The sequence below is a fragment of the Podarcis erhardii genome, assembly GCF_964252035.2.
Source record: "Podarcis erhardii genome assembly, chromosome: 8".
Taxonomy (NCBI): Eukaryota; Metazoa; Chordata; class Lepidosauria; order Squamata; family Lacertidae; genus Podarcis; species Podarcis erhardii.
Genome location: NC_138499.1, coordinates 62,355,856 through 62,376,099, shown reverse-complemented (window position 1 = coordinate 62,376,099; position 20,244 = coordinate 62,355,856). Strand labels below are relative to the sequence as shown.

Sequence of the window (20,244 nt, the reverse complement as noted above, 5' to 3'; positions counted from 1 at the left end):
AACTGGGGGAATCACTGACCCCCCCTCCCCCTGTGACCCAAATTGAGCCAGGAGTGAGAACACTCGGCCACCTGGGAGGAGGAGGAGAGGAGAAGGAGAAGGAGGAGAGAGAAAGAGGAAGGAGAAAAAAGAGGGGAGCCCCGACCTTACTGCCACCGCCGCCACCACTGAGCAGGAGCGGTACAAGGTACGAGAGCACTGCGAGGGCAAGGATACGTGGCCAAGTCCAGGACCTACGCAAGCTTCCTCCATGGTGGCTAGCACTCCAAGAGAGCAGACCAGGGCCCAGAGGAAGGCTGCGCAACAGAGGAAACCACAGAAGAGAAGATATTACTTATTTTTTTAATAAAAAAAATAACTTTTTTTCTCTTTTCAAAAAAAAAAAAAAAAAGTGTCCCCGGATTCTTTGGGGAAAAAATCTGGTAACCTTACCCGACATGCAGGTAAGGGATCAGCTGCAGCAAGGTGCAGAGACCGGGGATAAAATCTTGCTCACTTCCTCTTTCCATGAGCAAGCATGACAAAAAATGAGGACATTTTCTTATTATCCTATATTGATTCCTGTTTCACATTTCATACTGTACATTTCCAAAAAGAGAGCAAAATACTGTATCCTCCTTTCTTTTATGAACTAACATAGCTCTGTAAATTTGTTGATTTTCCTAGTAAGAGATGGGTGGGGGAGGTTTTTAATCCTGGTTTCCACGTTTCAGGAACTTCAGTAAAGCACATATAAAATACATAACAACTACACTACAGTCTTTCTGGCACCAGGTTATAAAATTGTTACTGGCCCAGAGAGTGTATGACCGCTGTTCTACTTCAATAGTTTTGTGTTTTTGTTGCCTCTCGATCTTATTCTTGCTTGAAAAATATCATGTTGCTTTGTTATATTGTATTTTAAAGTTTGATTGGGCACTGCACTGGAATCCCCTGGACAAGGGGTGTCCTAGTTTTTTCTTTATAGTAAAAATTAATTAAATTAAATGGCTTAAGCCATTGAAAGCTTAAAAAAAACTAACAGTAAGAGGAACAATGCCCATCGTTGAGTAAGGTTGCTAGGTAACGGTGACATGTCCTCCTTTGTGACATGGCCTCTTGCAGGATTACTTGCCAGAGGTCTTTGGTTAGAGCAGGTCTTTGAAGGGAGTTAGATATTGTGCATGTGGTAGTTTAGGAGTTATAGCATTAGTTTAAGAGTAATTTTATTTGTTAGAGAGTTGTTACATTACTGAGAAAGGTAAAGTGATACAAAAAATCATAACATCTTTTAAACTGTAAATAGAATTTCTTAGTGACTTCTATATTCTGGTTCCGTCACAATTCATGAAGGTTCAGAATGAGATGAGAATCTCCTGTAATGGCTCTATTCATTCCCCCCCCCCCCAAAAAAAAAACATCCTCAGGGCCAGTTTAAACGCTTCAAATGATCCATGTTTAGGCAAGATCCTTTGGCAAGCTGTTCTCAGTGTGTCCAACTCCTTGCTACATTCTCCACCAGATGCCTATGACACCAAATTCATGTCAAGCCCATAGGTATCAGGTGCCCCAAGTTGAAAGCAGCGATATAGAGCATGAAGACATTACAACCTCGCTTTCTCCCAACTCTGTCCTAAACTGAAAAGCATCAGAACGAGGTATGTGTCATGGCAGGGCTTTTGCCACTTGAAGCAGCGTCCTCACTTGCCTCATGACTGGGCCTGATCTGTCTGCAGTCTCCCCGCTGCTGAAATTAAGAGCTCCATCTGCACTATATGTTTAAAGTGGTATCATACAGTGTGTCCTCATCCAATCACCACCCCATGATTCCACACCCTCCATTTAATCGGGATTCAAGGTTTATGCGGTTGGCAAGGGCGTAGGAAGGGGGGGGCGGTCGGGGCGGATCGCTGTCGGGGGAATGGGGGGAGCTGCGTCGCTTTGCCAGCAGCATTCCCCCCTCCCTTTCATTTTGACAGGGAGGCTTGGGAGTCACAGGCGGGCCATGCGCCAAATGTCACTCTCCCTCAGCGAAGAAACCCGGGGAGTCACTGGCGGGCGGTGCGCTGAATGTCCACCATGGGTGGCTCGCTCGACCCCCAGCTGCAGGGCGCATGCATCGCTCTGTGCACCCGAATGGCCCCACCCGCTCAGGAGCGCGCCCTGCCCCCCTGGGCAGCGCGGGCCTATGCTCCGCCACTGTCAGGAAGCAGACCCTTCCCACAGAAGCAGTAAATCTGGATTAAACAGGAATACAATATGCTCTGCTCCTGAACTTCAGCCCTTCCCCAAGCAAAAGCCAACCATTAACAGTAAGAGACCACTGATCAGAATCAAAAAGCAGTTGTTGCTCTGCCACCAAAGGCATCGTGCAGCAACCATGCGATGAAAGGTTAGCAGCAACAGGGCCAATAGGCCTTTCTGAGTGGCATTCTATTACACTTATGGATGCCAATATTTTTTTTTAAGTATGTGGCAATAAATAATTATGCTTTTCTTGGCACATTACGCTGGTATTTTTTCAAAGTGCAGAGTACACCCTGCTTGTTGTCAGCCATATTAAATTATTTTTTCAAAGTCACAGAAAAGGAACGGTGTCTTTGCCCCTTCTGTCTCTTTGTCTCTCAAGATGTCAAGCTCATATGTTGCTCTTATAAACTCTGTGCTAGGAAGGTTTTAATGGCTGACAGTTTGAATAATACGCTATCACTTCTCAACACGCTCTGATTAAACTTGGGCAAACAAGGCATTGCCTAGGAAAATCTACAAATCACCCTTGATGATTCATTTGGCCAAGCTGAATCACTTAAACTGATTGCACCAATTGTGCTGTCAGAAAAAAAATTCAATTAAAGAAACAAAATAGCAGCCACAGCATCAAGAACAACAACAAATTGATTACACTCCCAACGTTTTGATATGTTGCTGTCTGCTGAAGGCTGAAAAATAGACAGGTGAAATGCAGTCCTCTGGGATCGAAGTTGCTCTCTGGCATAATTGGCATCAGAAAACTAAAGCGGATAAGTGCACAGCATGTGTAAAACAATTGTGTCCTCATGGTGGCATCATTTATTGCCATTCTAGAAAAGTATCCAGTGTTGGTTTAGGGTATTTTGCTAAAACACTATACATACAAAATAAAAAATGATGGTATAGTGGCTTGCAGTCACAAACCCAAAGAAGGATTTGTATTCCCATGTGTCCTGGGAATTTGTCTGTGTAGGAGTTATCATCCAGGTTCAAAAGAAATTATGCAGGCATGTAACAGTGCCTCCATTTAATTCAGGGACAGTACAGTTTGTGCTTTGCATGCAGAAAGCCTCAGGTTCAATCCCCCGTATCTTCAGGTAAATCTTAGATTGCGGGATTAGGAACGAATCTCTGGTTGCTTCCAGATAACCTATTTCTTGAGCAGTCATCCCGATTTGTTTGCTGGGGCCGTTATATGACATCACCTCAAGTACTTAGAATCATAGAATCATAGAACTGTAGAGTTTTGTTGTTCTAATTGTTTAAACTGTTTAGAATTGCTTTTCACTGCTTTTTAACTTGTGTGCTTTTAAATTTGGGATTTTTGTTGTTGTTGTTTAAATTCCATAATTCCTTATGTCCCTTAAGATGTGCCTGGGAAGAGAGGAAATGGGAAGAGTCCAGAAATCATCACCCCATCCCAGCCCCCCAAATTGGTCTGTTTGCTGCTTCCTGGGTGAGCCTCAGCCACCCAGACAGACGACACAAGTTGTGAGAGTAGATATTTTCAAACTGAGCATTGAAAGCCAGTAATAGTGAGATGGTTTCTAAAGCACTGGAACTGCCCACCTAGCCATTGCCCTCCTACCTGACACCCAATTTGATGCTACATTATTTTTGCTAGCCAGCTTGTGTTTCTTGGTTGGAAAAGGGAGCTGATTTGGATCCAATACTATGGAAGAGGGGGGTAAGGCAGCAGACCTCTCCCCACTACTGCACCACAGCCTCAGTCCAAACTGAGAGTGGGGAAAGGGAGAAAAGTGGGAAGTACTAACCACAGATCTCCTAAGCAACTTCTGCTTTGGTCCTTTGTGTAAGACTTGCTTCACTGGATCATTGTGAAAATCCATCAGATAAATAAATGTATGCTGTTACTCAATATACAGTAGGTGGAACCGCATGTCATAAGAATGGGACTGCTGCTTACCTCTTGACCAGACTTCCCAGAACTCCCATATCCATCATCTCATTCTCCACTTACCCTTCCTTCAGGCTCCGCTTTCTTAGCTCATGACATTGCACTCTTCCTTCCATCCCCTTTCCATTTCTACCAGGGGCAGCGCACCCTGTTTCGTCGCCTGATGTGAAATGGTAAGGTGCTATCCCGCCCCAGCCAAAACTTCCCTTATCTAGGTCATCCGCCACTGCCCATGAAGCAGCAACCACACTGGCAGGTTCTGGTGAAACCTCAAGCTCTCTAGTGAGGGTGGGAGGTGAACTTGGTTTGAGCACAGATCAATAGGGAAAACAACAGCAAGAGAACCAAGAAGAAAACTACAGAAAGTAGGTAAGTGCAACAACAATTTATTATTTATATACCGGCCACCTGACTGGGTTACCTCTCTCTGGAGATCATCATGTGGGGAAGCATGATTTGCTTTTGAAGTGCTTAGGCTGTGTGTCTTCACCTATGCTCAGCCTGTATAACCACACAAATAAATTATACATTTATTAATGTAACTGAAGTAAAATACTACATAACGCCATAAGCCTCCAGTGACTTTCTTCCAAAGGAACCAATTCAGGTATTAAGTGCTACGCTCCCGAAATGCCTCACTGTTTGGAGTAGGGCAAACATTGCATTATTGTTTCCTAGAAAACACTAGGAATTTCTATGCATGAAATGCAGGGGCCAGGCTAGATATTTTGTGACCAGTCGTCAAGACAAGTTAGTTATCGGGTAGCGAGCTCTATAAAATCACAAGTAAACCTATAAAGTGTATCTAGGTGAGCATATGATCACCTACATGCCTCATAAAGTGTAGCAGACTTGAGTGGATTAGGGCATTCATTTAAATCATGCTGATTTCCAGCCACATGGAATTTGTGGAGTTGGAAGTGACCACAAGGATCATCTTGTCCAACCCCCTGCAATGCAGGAATATTTTGCCCAATGTGGGACTTGAACCCACAGCCCTGAGACTGTGGTAGTCTCTCTCTCTTTTTTTTTTATAAAATATTTATTAAGATTTTGCATAATAAAACAGGTATCGCAATCAGACAAAACAAAAAAGAAAAACAATCAAAAACAGCACAATCCAACAAAAACAGTAAAACACAATAAAAAGCATCAGCGAAAATAGGAAAGAATAATGAGAAAGAACAAAAAACAGAGAAAAAATAAAAATCTAATTTTTTGCTTATTGTCTTTATAACCCTCTTTCCTGACTTCCTCACATCTTCCTTTTCTGTGTTCCCCTTTACACAATCAAATTCAGCAATTCCTTACCCTCTTTCCAATCTTATTCAATATTATACATTTCAACCTATTATGTCTTCGATTTTCCTTTCCTTTTAAATCCATTTATCACATGTTCTTTATACCTTAATCCCTTATATCATTTGTTTAGTTTTGCCATAATTTTACTCTGGTCCTTTCACCCTTTTTTCTTAAAACATTTTTGCATGTTTCTTTTAGCTATGTCCCTGATGCCACATTATCTTTATCTGTGGTAGTCTCAAGCTGTACCAACTGTCATAGGAAGTGGTGTAAACCTGTCTAGGCCTAGTTAGTCTGTTAATAATTAACGGATTCTGCATTGTCTACAATCCCTATTGAGCTGGCACATTATTCTTTAAATATGTTGGAAATGCAGGGTACCATTTGAAGTTCCAAGGCTGGAAGATGGATTGGAGAATATTTTTTCTCTTAGAAGATATGGCATGTCCTAAGAGGTAGCAAAATTTATAAAGAAATAAAGGTAGGGACTGAAGTTGTAGGTCATCTACAAAAAACAACACATCATCCGTATACAAATCTATTTTCTGCTCAGTCCTTTTGAATCACAGTCCCTTTACAGAACTTTTTCTGTTGCAGTATAAATGCCAAAGGCATCCTCATGAATGCCAACTCATTGTTTAGTGCTATTATTGTTCTATTGGTTATGTTGTGTACCCCAACGTACAATGCCAGTGAAGGAAAAAGTATTTGAAAACACAAAGTTTTTAAAACACGAAGTACCTTTTCATGAGGTAGCCAGCTTCCTTGCCCGTCTATCATATCTAGCAAAAGCAGAATAAAACTGTGTGTCCCATTTCTTGTCCTCCTGCAGAACATCAGAAATAAGTTTCTGCTATTGTTATAGCCCAGTTGATAGCCATGGAAGGATACAAACTAAAATTAGGCTTATTCAATTACTCTCAAACCTTCATTGGCATATAGACAAAATTCCCAAATGTTCAGTACAATAAAACCACTCAGCAATATCTGCATCTAACAATTAAAATACTGTTGTATAACATTCACGAATCCTCATTGCTTGTTGCAATGTTACTATCTCCATCTTATCTTAGGCTTATTCATGAAACAGGGTTTGTTATTCTGAAACCGCATTTTCCATTTTTGGCAGAGAAACACCAAGCAAATGATCCCTGCCAGTATGCTTTGCACTCTTCTGAAGAGTTTGGTGCAAAGCACTGGGAAATTCAGGAAACATGAAAGAAGTACTCCAGCCTTATTGTTTCCTTCTGTGAACACACAAAAATCCCAGCATACTGCCTCAGTGATCCTCTCTCCAGCATATCTACTGAAACAGGGCTGGTCTGCCCATAAAGCGAGGCAAGACAAGGCAGTGGCCTCAGGGTGTCAGGCGCCAGACAGCTGGGGGGGGGGCACATATCCAGCCTCCGCAGCAGTCTGAGCCGCTGGTGAGGGAGGCAAGGGGAGGGAGAAAGACGGTCCGCAATGAGGGCAGACCTGAGGGCTGTGGTGTCCTGTTTGCAAAGGAGGAGGCGACTGCCAGAGCCTCTTGCCTCTCTTCAGTGGGCGACAGCAGCACCTTCCACCCCCCTTCCTATCTGCCAGCCCAGGGATGGGGCGCATGAGGGGAAGGAGTCCCTGCCGCTGCCCCAGTCATGAAGGCTCGGCCCAGGCATGGCTTGACAAATGAGGGAGTCTGTTATGTACTGAGTTGAATAGGATCCAAAATGCAGCAGTCCGATTGGTCCTAGAACAATAGGATTGAGAATCCAGCAGTCTGATTAGTCCACAGGAGCCACCCAATCCAGCTCCAGGTCGAAGTGAATCCGCAACCTGATTGGCCTACAGGAGAATCCCGGAATAAGCCAATCACGTGGGGCCCATTGTGTAAATAATGTATATAAAGCAGACATTCTGGGGGAACCTCCATTCCTCCTCACCACTATGAGCTGAATAAGAGCATGAAATCCACTCTCCGAGTATATTTCAGAGCCTGTCATGAGGGCTCCTGGTTGCTCCCCCTCGTACCGTTTCAAAAAATCTGCACCCGGGGCCACAGCCCCCTTGCCCTCCCCACGCTATGCCCCTGCCTCCTCCACTGCGCACCTACTGTAGTGGGAATATGCGTGGCAGCAAGTGCGCAGTGGGTGTACAGTTGAGGAGGGGGGCCATTTTCTGATTTGCCTCTAGCGGCCAAATGTCCCAAGCCAGCCCTGTACTGAAAATTCCTTTATGGTTTTGAGCAGAAGTCAAGCCACTCTCTCCATAAGGTGACTGAACTCTTAAGTAGTGCAGTGCTAAGCTGAAATATTAATTTGTGCGTGGGGTGGAGGCGGTGATGACATTTGCTAGAAACTAGAGTGCCTCTTCTTGTAAGTACCAGCCCATATGCCAGGGAAAGAGGTGACTAAGAAAACTTGAGGTGGAAGGTCATGTGACACCAGCTTTGTCTAAAGATCAAAGTGGAGCAACAAAACAAAACAAAACCCTGCTACAGTGCTTTTCTCTGGGGGGACGCAGGGATATGCATACCCCTAAACATTTTGTAAATCTAAGTTTGGCCTCATTGAGGAGTAATATTTCAGAGTAGGAAAATGAGAGTACCCCTAAACATTTTTTTTAAGAAATAAAGCACTCCCCTGCTGTATACTAAAGGGCCTATTAGCATAGTACTCTTAGCATAGTAGGATAAAATTGTTCTTCTACGTTCCTCATGTCATATCAGCATCAGGGCTTTTTTCCAGCCAGAACTCAGTTCTGGCACTTTTCAGGTGGGCTCCATTACCATTATAAGAGAACAAGTGAAGTGTTCATGGTGAGTTCCAGCACCTCTTTTTCTACAAAAATAACAGTGATCACCGCCACCAATTGTTAGGTGTTGGTTTTTTTTAAAAAAAAAAAAGACTCAAGGCAACTTACAGCAGATAGACAAAATATAAAACAAAACAGTAAAACCTGCAAGAAGTTATCCACATAATGGAAATACCAGCCTGCCCTATAATTTTAACAGCACCCTATAATATTAACACATCAGTCCCTTGGTGACTTAAGAAATTCTTTTGATCCAAACTGATGTTCTGGGATCCTTAATTTTGATGGAATATGAATACACAGTGCTTTTTTTCTTTTAAAAAAATGTTTAGGGGTTGTGGTGTTCGTACGGAGTCCCCAATCGTCTCACGGACTATTGACCCATACACCACTAATCTGCTGCCACCAACCAGGTCCTTCCCTGGTCCTCCTCAGTCACGTTCTTAAGTTAACAAAGAAGAGTGTAGTTTATTGCAAACACCAATAAACTTTAAATGCATTCAAAACGTTGTTACTCTTTACTTTCTTAGTCTTATTTTATCCTGTCTCTAACTCTTCTACCTCCCCTCACACAAGAACCAACTGCACTAATTGTCTCTCTATTTCCAACTGTCTGCCAACTGCTTTCCCAACTGCCTTTCCCAACCAACTACCCACAACCCAAACCTCGGGCTAAGCCCTTTTATAAACAGGTAAGCTCCGCCTCTGGCTTTTCTATTAGTCTACCTATTAACTCTTTCTCTCCCCCTGTACAGACATTTTCAAAGGAACGGGCAAACGCCACAGGGCTACTCTCATTTTCCTACTCATATTGAAATACTGCCCCTCAATGAGGTCAAACTTAGATTCAAAAAATGTTTAGGGGTATGTGTACCTCTGTGTACCCTCCAGAAAAAAAACACTGTGAATATGGTTCTTAGAAGCCTTTATAGTGGTTTGAATGGTGGGCCACTTGGATTAGAAAAATGCATGTTCACTCATCCTCTGGCTGGCTCTTAGTATAGCCTACCTCACAGGGCAGCTGTTAGGTTAAAATGGAGGGAGAAATACATACATGGCCTTGAGCTCATTGGAAGAAAGTTGTGATATATATGTAATAAAATTATTATTTTAAAAAAACACACATCAAAAGCAAAATCTATAAATCATCATCATTATTAAGAATGATAACTTTATTTTTGTGCTGCCCTTCCTTTCAATTCAGAGCCCAGGGCAATGTATAACACCATTAAAAAAATCCAGTCATTTCAAAAACTATTTACATTAAAAACATTATTTTTTTAAAAAAAACCACCCCACTTTCCCTCCTGGTGAAAAACATAGATAATTAACTTGACGCCATTATAATTCCATCCCTCATAACACCTCATTAAAATGCAAACACTTACGTTAATGTTCCACAGACACAAGACAGAATGTAAACCTCGTGCTTTTTTCCTCAGAGAGACCGAACAGAAAACTCCTACATGTACAAAGAGGCATACGGTAAATTAAAAGAAGCTAAGAACAAACAAGACAGACACTGCTTTTTGGAAACTTCTCCGTTTTTACTGAATTCAGCCTACATAGAGAGACAGACAGGGTAGTATTTCGCTCTCCCATTTTCACAGCAGCCGCCTTTGCAGTGTTTGTGTTCTTTTTACATATCTGCATGTTGAGAAGGAATTGGAGCCTGTAATTTAGACAGTACAGCAGCCACCAGAGCAGATTTCAAACAGCAGTGCTGGATTATTCAATAGGCAAACGAAGCATGTGTTTAGGGCACCAGCAAAGCAGGGGCACTTTGGGGGGGGGGGGAGGTCTGTTTAAAAAATTTAACATTTGATTATTATTTTTCTTTAAGCATCAAAGTAGCTATCATGTTAAAATCAGAACTTTGTTAGGCTTTCTTACAATCCATAACACACTCCTCTTTTTTCTTTCTGTTATTTATTATATATTACATATGGGGGCCACCATAATCTTTTCAGTGCTTAGGGCCTCTAAAGGTCTTAATGCAGTTCTGTGAAGCAGAGTTTGAAATAGAACACATGAGCTACTGGCAGGAGGAATGTATGTGATGTCGATAAATAGAAGAGGAGTGCCCAAAGAGGGGCAGCTTAGTTAGTGCTTTCCCGGCTTAGGGAAGGAAATGGAAGAGGTCTAGGACCTTGCCAGAGCCTCACCCCTCCTTCCCAAAGTTGGGTGCCTCCTTATCCGTCTTCGGAAAGGCAGTGTGAAGACTGAGGGAGGGGGTGCCCAAATCCGCCACTGCCCCAAAGTTAAAAACTCACTTGCCATTTCTTCTCAAAAAGAGAGAGGGGTTTGGAAAAATGAACCCTACTGTGGCAATCTCATGATGTTCCGGATAAACTTGAAACCTAGGTTCTTACTTTCACAACAGGAGCTCCAAGATTGACAGTGCAGGGAACAGGAGCAATAGGCAGGGGCTGACACTTGTCTAAAAGCAATTTAAAAGATGTAATTGCACAGCTAATAAACGCTGAGGCTTCGGCAAGTGAAAGATCACCTACATAGGCAGATTGTACATTCACTCACCCCTATGGAGCTAGGTCTCCATGTTAGAAGCATAAAACAAAGCAGGCCATGCCAGATGGGCAATATTCTCTTCCATCATCCCTGATGGTGATACTTGGATACTAGCTGTGTCCAACCACACAGGGAGAGCTGTCTGTCCTTCTTTTTGGTCAATTAAGAACTTCTTTAGAGACCCTTCTCCTGCAGGTAGCTAGCTATTGGAGAGAGGCATCTTTCTGCGGCAGTGCCCAAACTGTGTTGGCCTCTCCCCAGGCAAGTTCACCTTCCACCTTCCTTATTATTTGTTTGGTGCCAGTCGGCCCTGTTCTCCCAAGCTTTTAATAGCAGATGGTGTCTTCTATAACAACAACTCATCTTTTCAGCTTGAGTTGGGTGCTATTTTTATTTAGTGGCTGATCATTGCCTTTCAATCGTCTGCTTTAATATTGTTTTTACAATCTTTATCGTATTGTAATATCATCTGTTTTGCGGCTTATGGGAAAGTTGGGTTATAAATCCCTTAAATAAAATAAACAATAAAATAAATAAACTGAGCAGGCATGTAAAGATAAAACTGAAGGCCAAGAGAACAAAGAAGTCAAGGTGTGATGGCCTGGGATTCCGATTCAGAGGATGAACCAGAGGAATCCCAGCCTGCACAGGAGTCCCCGCCTCCAGGGCCGGCTGAACTGGGGCAAGGCCTAGATGCTGAAGAGCCTGCACCTGTGACAGAGCATCAGGAGCTGGCCCCAGGTGAAGCCCTTCTGGCCCCAGAGGGGCTTGACGACTCAGTGGCCACAGGTGAGCCTCCTCCAGGGCCCAGTAACCCTTCGGCCTCTCCTGATCTGCAGAGGCTTAGGGCAGAGAGGCGAAGGGAACTGGTTGCCCCCAGGAGGAGTGCTCGCCTTAAGGCCAGAGGAGGCGGGGCTCCTGGGGGTCAGGACCGCCCCCGGCCTTAGAAGAGGATAAAAGCCCAGTCAGCCTGGCCCCAGGTTGCGGGAGCAACGTTGTTGTTGGCTTTGGACCTTCCTGTGTTCCTGATCCCTGCTTGGCCTCCTGTTCCTGACTATCCGGTGTTCCAGTTCCCAGCTCGGCCTCCTGTTCCAGCGTACCTGTTCCCCGCCCGGCTCCCCGTCTTGGACCTCGCCCCTCTTCGTGTGGACTCTGCTTACACCCACGGTACCTTCCCCTGGGACCAGCACAGTTTGCTCCCGCCACACCCGCACTCCCCCTTCGTTGGGGTGCGTTCGGGAAGAGCCAGAGGCCATGGCTGACCAGGCGGCTGCGCTGGTGGCATTGGCCCAGGAAAACCAGGCCTTGACCCACACCGTTCAGCAGCTAAGCGATGTGGTTGCGGCGCTTCAGCAGCGGTTGGAAGCCTTTCCAGATCCTGGGGCCGACGCCCTAGCTCCAGGCAAGTACCCAGTGGCCTTGCCAGAGAAATTTGATGGGACCCAGGCCAGTTTTCCCATGTTCCTCGCCCAGGCCAAGTTGTACATTCAGGGGCGAGCCCGGAACTTCCCTGACGACCGCACCAAGGTGCATTTTTTAATCAGTTTGTTAAAGGACCAGGCGGCCAAGTGGGCTTTGCCACTGCTCCGGCAAGACTCTCCTTTGCTAACGGACTATGTGGGGTTTTGTAACCACTTAGAGACTGCGTTTGGTAACCCACTGAAGGAGAGCCAAGCCAATCGGGCGATTCGTCGGTTGAGACAGGACAAGTCCACAGCCGCCGCCTACGCCACAGAATTTCGGCTGTTGGCACAAGACTTGTCTTGGAATGACTCTGCACTACGGGACCAGTATCTTGAGGGACTGTCGGACGAGATACTGGACCAGTTGGCCATGATGGATCATCCCACCACACTGGATACCCTCATTCAGCGGAGCCTGCAGATAGACGATCGGTTGGAGGACCGTCGCCAGACCCGGGACCGCCAGCACTCCCGACTCCTGGCGCCAGTCCTTCCCAGCAGGTCCACGCCCACAGCCGAGTTACCAGTCGAGCCAACGCCGCTCGGGGCTGCGCGACCTCGGCTCTCCCCCTCGGAGAAGTCGCGGCGTCGGGAGGGGAACCTGTGCCTTTACTGCGGTGGGGGTGGACATTATGCCCGTTCCTGTCCCGAGAAGCTACCAGTCGCAGGGAAACCGCCAACCTCGGTAGCCGAAGGCCCTAGCAACGTGGGGTCCCAAACCATGCAAGAAGGGCCCTCACCAGTAGAATTGCGACATCTCATGGTACCGGTGCGTCTCTACCCTCCAGGTGGGCCCTGGATTCTTACCCACGCTTTGGTAGATTCGGGGGCAACCCGCTCCTATATGGACGCTGCCTTTGCCGCGCATCATCAGGTGCCACTTCAGAACAAACCAGAACCGGTACAGGTGGAAGCAATTGACGGACGGCTCCTGCGTTCGGGTGCCGTCACTCGGGAGACCCAGCCCTTGGTCCTGTGTCTCCAGCAGCACCGGGAGGTGCGAACCTTGGACATTGCCTCCATGCCCCGGTTCCCCCTGGTGCTCGGAATGGACTGGCTAGAGGCTCACAACGTTCAGATTGACTGGGTCAAACGGACCGTACACTTCCCAGATCCATGTTCCCATGCTCAGTCGCAGATGCTAGCGGCCGCACCCACGGAGGAGGCAGCACCCACGCTCCCAGCCGTGTACCGGGACTACCAAGACGTGTTCGAGGAACGGGGGGCAGACCAGCTGCCGCCGCATCGGTCTTTTGACTGCGGCATAGACCTCCAGCCCGGAGCGCCCCTACCGGTGAGTCGCTTATACTCTCTAACAGAGCCAGAGCGCGAGGCTTTGCAGGACTTCTTGCGCAAGAACCTGGAGCGTGGGTTCATTAGGCCTTCCACCTCGCCTACTGCGGCACCAGTGCTCTTTGTTAAGAAGAAATGTGGGGAACTCCGTCCTTGCCATGATTACCGAGCCCTGAACAAAATCACCATCCCAGACCGGTACCCCTTGCCCCTTATTTCGGAGTTGCTGGAGCGGGTGCAAGGGGCACAGGTGTTCACCAAGCTGGACCTCCGGGGGGCCTACAACTTGATTCGGATCCGAGCCGGGGATGAGTGGAAGACAGCGTTTGGGACCCGGTACGGGCAGTTCGAATACTTGGTTATGCCTTTTGGTTTATGCAACGCGCCTGCTGTGTTCCAACGCTACATCAACCACGTGTTCCAGGATTTGTTAGATAAGTACGTGGTGGTGTACTTGGATGACATACTGGTTTACTCCCGTGACCCGGCTCGCCATGAGGGACATGTCCGGACCGTGCTGCAGCGCTTGCGTGAGCACCGTTTGTACGCAAAGCTCAGCAAGTGCGAGTTCCATCAGCGGACTGTGGACTTCCTTGGTCACCGGCTCTCTCCAGATGGGGTGCAGATGGACCCTGGGAAGGTGGCAGCGGTTCGAGAATGGGCGGCACCCCGGAACCGCAAGGACCTACAGCGTTTCCTGGGGTTCGCCAACTACTACCGGAACTTCATCGCAGATTATGCTCATCGCACCACCCCGTTGACCCGGCTACTGCGCCCAAAGACGCCGTTTTCCTGGGACGAGGAGGCAGAGGAGGCGTTCCAGGGGTTGAAGGCCTGTTTCCAGAGGGCGCCGATCTTACAACATCCTGACCCCTCTCGACCCTTTATGGTGGAGACCGACGCCTCCAGTACGGCTCTCGGTGCCGTCTTGTCTCAACAGAATGGACCTGAAGCGCCACTCTTGCCCTGTGCCTTCTATTCCCGCCAGCTCCTACCAGCGGAGCGTAACTATACTGTGTGGGAGCGGGAACTACTGGCCATCAAGGTGGCCTTTGAGGTCTGGCGCCACCATCTTGAGGGGGCACGACATCCGGTGGAGGTGAGAACCGACCACCGGAATCTGGAGTACCTCCAGACCACCCGCAAGCTGAACCAAAGACAGATCCGGTGGGCGTTGTTCTTTTCCCGGTTCCAGTTCCGGATCCGCTATATCCCTAGCTCTCAGAACCAGAAGGCAGATGCCCTGTCCCGGAAACCTGAAGACAACGCAGACACGGTACAGCAAGCAGAACCCACCACGATCCTACCTCCAGCTGCGTTCCTGGCCACCCAGGAGGCGGAACCACTGCAGGCTCGGGTGCGGGAACAGCAGCGGGTCGACGCTTGGGCCCAGGAACGACTCCGGGAGCTGGCTGAAGGGTCCAGCCCACAGTATCCGGGGCTGGTCCTGCATCAGGGCCTTCTGCTGCACCACGGCCGTCTGTACATCCCGCCAGGGCCACTGCGGCTGGAGGTTCTCCGGATGGCCCATGATGCCCCAGCAGCGGGGCACTTTGGACGGTATCGGACCACCCATCTGGTCAGTCGTGAGTTTTGGTGGCCCCGCCTGAAGGCCGACGTGGCTCGCTACGTTGCTGGTTGTGATGTCTGCCGGCGCGCCAAGGGTCCTACCGGGCAACCCCCCGGCCTACTTCAGCCATTGCCAGTTCCACCGCGCCCTTGGCACACGGTTTCGTTGGACTTTGTAGTGGACTTACCCCCGTCTCGTGGCTGTACCTGCCTTCTAGTGTTCTCCGACCATTTCACCAAGATGGTGCACTGCACCCCCTGCCCATCTGTACCCACAGCCAAGGAAACCACTCAGCTGTACCTTCAGCATGTCTTCCGCCTGCATGGCCTACCAGAGCGCGTGGTGTCCGACCGGGGCGTTCAGTTCACATCCCGGTTCTGGCGAGCATTACACCAGACCCTCGGGACAGAGGTCTGCCTCTCGTCAGCCTACCACCCACAGACCGATGGCCAGACGGAACGGGCGAACGCGGTGCTGGAGCAGTACCTCCGGTGTTACTGCAGCTACCAGCAGGATGACTGGGTCGACCACCTGGCATTGGCGGAGTTCGCCTACAACAACGCGGTGAATGCATCCACCCAGCAGACCCCGTTCCAGGCCAGTTACGGTTATCATCCACGGCTGTTTCCAGATGTGCTGCCGGCATCCGCGGTCCCGGCGGTGACGGAGTGGCTTCAAGAGCTCCAGTCCCAGCAACAGCTTTTGGTGGAGCAACTGCACCAGGCCAAGGAAGCGTACAAAGCCCAGGCCGACCGCCACCGCCAGGTGGGGCCGGAACTTCGCGTCGGTGACCTGGTTTGGCTCTCCACTCGCCACCTCCACCCCTCTCGACCTTCGCGGAAGTTGGACGCCCGCTTCACCGGCCCGTTCCCTATCGTGGACCAAGTCTCTCCTGTAGCATTCCGTCTCCGGTTACCCGCAACCCTGAAGGTTCACCCCGTCTTCCACAGGTCCCTGCTGAGTCCGGTGGCCCCACCCGACGAGTTCCACCCGAACCGTCCCCGTCCGCAGCCAGTGTTGGTTCAGGGAGAGCCTGAGTATGAGGTGGAACGCATCCTGGACTCCCGATACCGCAGGGGAAAGCTGCAGTATCTCATTGACTGGAAGGGGTATGGACCGGAGGACCGTTCCTGGGAACCAGCGGCCAACGTCCACGCACCTGCCTGCCTCCGAGAGTTCCATGCGACGTACCCCGGCAAGCCGGGTCCGGACCCTCGGTTGAGGGGGGGGCCTGGGAGGGGGGATGGTGTGATGGCCTGGGATTCCGATTCAGAGGATGAACCAGAGGAATCCCAGCCTGCACAGGAGTCCCCGCCTCCAGGGCCGGCTGAACTGGGGCAAGGCCTAGATGCTGAAGAGCCTGCACCTGTGACAGAGCATCAGGAGCTGGCCCCAGGTGAAGCCCTTCTGGCCCCAGAGGGGCTTGACGACTCAGTGGCCACAGGTGAGCCTCCTCCAGGGCCCAGTAACCCTTCGGCCTCTCCTGATCTGCAGAGGCTTAGGGCAGAGAGGCGAAGGGAACTGGTTGCCCCCAGGAGGAGTGCTCGCCTTAAGGCCAGAGGAGGCGGGGCTCCTGGGGGTCAGGACCGCCCCCGGCCTTAGAAGAGGATAAAAGCCCAGTCAGCCTGGCCCCAGGTTGCGGGAGCAACGTCGTTGTTGGCTTTGGACCTTCCTGTGTTCCTGATCCCTGCTTGGCCTCCTGTTCCTGACTATCCGGTGTTCCAGTTCCCAGCTCGGCCTCCTGTTCCAGCGTACCTGTTCCCCGCCCGGCTCCCCGTCTTGGACCTCGCCCCTCTTCGTGTGGACTCTGCTTACACCCACGGTACCTTCCCCCGGGACCAGCACACAAGGTTTAGAGAAGAGGTAGGCAACATTATGTCTTCCAGTTGTTGTTGTACTCCAAATCCCATCAGCTCCACCCAGCATGGCGGGTGGTCAGGGATGAAAGGAGTTGGAGTTTGATGGGCACCAGGTTTGCTTTCTCTGACATAGAGGAATCCAATATTCTGCAGAGCAAAATCTGGCAAGCATTTCTGGTGACATGGCGGGACCAAGGATTGCCTAACCTGGAGCCAGATGACATGGCAGTGGAACAAGTCCCCTAACTAACCAAACCTTAGCTAAAATCCCACTGAAAGGAGATCTCCACTGAGATCTAATATTTCCTTCCATTTTCAGTTGGACAAAGATTGTTCCGTTGTTTTAGGCTTTCAAAACCAAAGCATGAGCAGGGTTCCAAATTATAATATTTCAAGGACTCACAAAGAAGGAATGAGTCTGTGTGGTAAAATACTTTTTTAAGCCTGTTTTTTAGAACACAAAATGATCAAAGCTTCATGGACTATAAACACACAGATAAACACACCCACCCTTCTGTAGGTGGTGTCAAGGACAATAATGTCAGTTCTAGAGTTGTATCATAGATAAGAACTACCTAACAATTAATCTAAGCGTGGGCATGGCTAATAATACTTTTTTGTTCCTGTGAATACTTCTTTGCTTTTAGCAACATTACAGAACTTGCTTGCCATGCGACCAGATGTTCCACTTCTGAAAAAGGGAAAATAACTATATGGTGCAATCTACACACATATAAAAAGTGTTCTGAAAATGCTTTTTTTTTTAAAGCGTTTTTAAAAATACATTAAATTTTCCATAAGGCTCACCATTGTCATCTAGTGTCACATTGTATATTGCACCTAAAACACCCTTAAAACGATTTGTTTACAGCTGTACCTTGGGTTACAAACACCTCAGGTTATAAACACTTTGGGTTACAAACTCCGTTAACCCGGAAGTAGTACCTTGGGTTAATAACTTTGCCCCAGGATGAGAACAGAAATTGCGCGGTTATGGCACGGGAGCAGCAGGAGGCCCCATTAGCTAAAGTGGTACCTCAGGTTAAGAACGGATCTCCAGAACGATTTAAGTTCATAACCTGAGATACCACTGTATAGCCAAGTCCTTTCATTCCAAAAGAACAAACAGAAAAAATAGTGTACCAAACAACTTCTTTTTAAAAAACTAAACAAAAAACAACAACAACCCTTGAAAACCAGACAAACTTGAAATGCTCAATTATTTCAACTACATTTTTTTTTTTATAGAGGGAGTGCTTTCTCTGAGCTCCCCTGCCAATGTTTCAGTTGTAAATTGCCTGGATATATCAAAACAATATTTGATTTGCTGTCACATAAAGTAGGTTTTGCCAAGTAAGGTTTACCAAACGTACGAAAATTATATGCATGGTGCCATATGACTAGCTCAGGATGAACCTAGCGTATGGTGTTTTTTAAAATAAAAAACAACAACCTGTGTGGTTTGCTTGCATATTAATTGTAATTACTGGAAAAATGCAGATTGGGGACTAATTTACATGTTTAGAATATTATTATTATAATTTATTTATATCCTGCCTTTTTCCTTGAAAAGGTCTAAAGGCAGCTTACCGATAAAATAGAAACAGCAAAAACATAGTAGGGGGATCATTAAAACAATTGAGCATTAATAGAATTAAAGCTATCTAATAAAACATACAGATAATTACAATGAAAACATCACAGCACGAGCACATTAGTTCCCAAAAGCCTGTTGGAATGAGAAAGTCTTCACCTGGCAGCAGGACAATAAGGAGGGAGCCAGTCTAACTTCTCTAGGAATAAAAAGCACATGATTCAGCACTTCTGGCACTTTGCCACTTCACTGATAGGGGGTTGTATTTTAAATGTTCCGCCCTAACTCCCTCCATACAGAAAGCTAGCATCTTTTGAGGGAAAGCTAGACTAAACTACTTCTGCCTGACCAGAATGTTGTGACATGGAGAGAATAATGCAGTGGAACCTCTGGTTACGAACATAATTCGTTCTGGAGGTCCGTTCTTAACCTGAAACGGTTCTTAACCTGAGGTACCACTTTAGCTAATGCGGCCTGCTGCTGCCACCGTGCCGCCCCCACGCAATTTCTGTTCTCATCCTGAGGTAAAGTTCTTAACCCGAGAGACTACTTCCGGGTTAGAGGAGTCTGTAACCTGAAGTGTCTGTAACCCGAGGTGTCTGTAACCCGAGGTACCACTGTAATCCTATTTTCTCACAGAAGTATGTGAACCTCTACACCACCACTGCAACAGGAAAGAGCGCGGAACGTTTGTACCAATAACTGTGAATCACTTTTGCACCAGGATACACCTGCCTAGACCTGGAAAAATCTAAGCATGATGGGTAAATTGGCCAAGCTCTCCAGGTTTGCCCATGCATAGGAGCTGCCTTTGCAATAGAGGTATGTCAAGCTGCAATGGGCAGAAGAGGAGTTATGAAGCGTGAGCTGCAGGAAATGCAATAACTTTAAACTTAGGACATCTTTCACAAGTAATTTTACCACTGACCCAGAATGAACATGCTGAGCATTTTAATCACATATCTTCACTGTTCACAATTACTGGGCCATTATTTATATTTTCCAGCTTCTGAAAAGGTCAAGTTCAAGGACCCCTGGATAGTTAAGTCCAGTCAAAGGCGACTGTGGAGTGCGACGCTCATCTCACTTCAGGCCGAGGGAGCCGGCATTTGTCCACAGACAGCTTTCCGGGTCATGTGGCCAGCATGACTAAGCCGCTTCTGGTGCAACAGAACACCATGATGGAAGCCAGAGCACACGGAAATGCCGTTCACCTTCCCACTGCAGTGGTACCTACGTATTTATCTACTTGCACTGGTGTGCTTTCGAACTGCTAGGTTGGCAGAAGCTGGGACAGTGGTCCCACTCATCCCAGTAATGCCTTCATGTTTCCGAATTGATTCTGGAAGTGTATTTCTGGGTGCAGTAAGCCAGCCATATGAATGCATTTATCCCCCACTAATATATTCATTAAACTCTGTCATTCAACTGGCTGAGCGAGTTTTCCAAAGCACTACAAAAAGGTATGGTTATTGAAAACAGATCTCTCAGAAAAAAGAGGTGCTTTGCATTGCTTTTCTTTTTTTAATGCAACACTAAACAGGCCCCCAGCTTCCTCCATGGTAACTAGTAAGAGCTGCCTTGCTACATCAGACCAGAGGGCTATCTAGTTCAGCATCCTGTGTTTCACAGTAGTCAAACTGGTATTTACAGAAAGCCCACAAGCAGGTCACGAGGACAATAGCACTCTCCCATTG

At 47.6% G+C, this 20,244-nt stretch overlaps 1 long non-coding RNA gene across 1 annotated transcript; it reads left to right on the top strand.

Moving 5' to 3' along the window:
* Positions 1-8,882: 8,882 nt before the first annotated feature.
* LOC309348518 lies at positions 8,883-19,975 on the top strand. The gene is made up of 2 exons (XR_014159442.1): positions 8,883-8,931; positions 19,554-19,975. It is a non-coding gene; the product is annotated as an uncharacterized lncRNA (long non-coding RNA).
* Positions 19,976-20,244: the final 269 nt, after the last annotated feature.